We start from the raw sequence: 1,288 nt of genomic DNA on the forward strand, positions 1-1,288 counted from the left end.
CTGTGTGTGTGTGTGTGTGTGTGTGTGTGTGTGTGTGTGTCTTTTACTGGCTTTCATTGCAAACCAAATTCCTATTTATGGCATCAATGAAAGGTTTGCTTTTAGGGGGGGGAAGTATTTCTACAGTTTAAAGATACAAAAATGACATATTGTGCTAACTTTACGCCTGCACTCAGTGGAAGAGCACAGACTGATTGAATATTAGACCTCAACGGCAACCACGTTATTCACTCAGAGAACACCACTTAAATATTATATTCTTCTTTGGTCATATTTTGATTGTTCTATGACATTTTTTGTCTATTTTTGTTGCTTTTTTCCTGTTTGTAATAATGGTAAGCTTCTCTTTACGATACTCAGCTCAAACTGGCACGGTTTATATCATCAAGGCATCTGGCTGCTTTGACACTGCCAGACAGGGCTAGCCCGGATTGGGAAGGACACAGCATCCCATGCCGAAAGACAGACATGCGGTATTTGATAAAAGGGACATAACAACAGAAAGACGAATATACGATACTGGACAAAAGACACACCCCTAGACAAAGGCAGACATACAGTATTGGATAAAAGAGACATCCCACCTCTGGAAATGAGCTTACATCCGATGTGGCCTAAAGATACCTACCAACGCAGAGCGCTTTGCGCCCCCGTCTGGCAAGATACCAACTGCGCTCACATCGAGCCTTTATTCTGTAGACCCCGGTTTAATAAGACAAATCACTTCAAGGCTAACTTGAAAACTAAAAGAAGAAACATGTTTAGAAGACATTCCAAATGGTTTGACATCTACTTAATGTCGTCACTAAAATTTTTAAAAGAAGACAAACTACATCACCTTTGGAACAAGGTTGGTGACATTTCAAGGGGTGTATGAATAAGAAACTGAAAAGGACAAGAAATTCTTCTCCTACCTTGATTGCACACGAGAGGAAGTCTGTCTGATTATTAGATGAAGGACTCATCACAAATGTCATTCAGTAACTTTTTTTTCTTGACTAAACACAATTTGTTTCAAGTAGGCGGGAAGATATTGCGCAATTTTTAAAAAAATCACATTCTGTTTTATGTAGAATAATACTAGGGAATGTAACACTCTAGGGAATGTAACACTCTACTATCTATAGTTTCTAAGGATACACGATTTTATTAAACTTAAGAGATGTATGATTTTGCATCATAAGGTGCTATGAAAATAGTCTTAGAATTTTTATTTTTTTTAAAGTAGGAGAAAAAAGAAGAAGAAGAAGAAGAAGAAGAAGAAGAAGAAGAAGAAGAAGAAGAAGAA

The sequence above is a fragment of the Aplysia californica genome, unplaced genomic scaffold (assembly GCF_000002075.1).
Source record: "Aplysia californica isolate F4 #8 unplaced genomic scaffold, AplCal3.0 scaffold01348, whole genome shotgun sequence".
NCBI lineage: Eukaryota > Metazoa > Mollusca > Gastropoda > Aplysiida > Aplysiidae > Aplysia > Aplysia californica.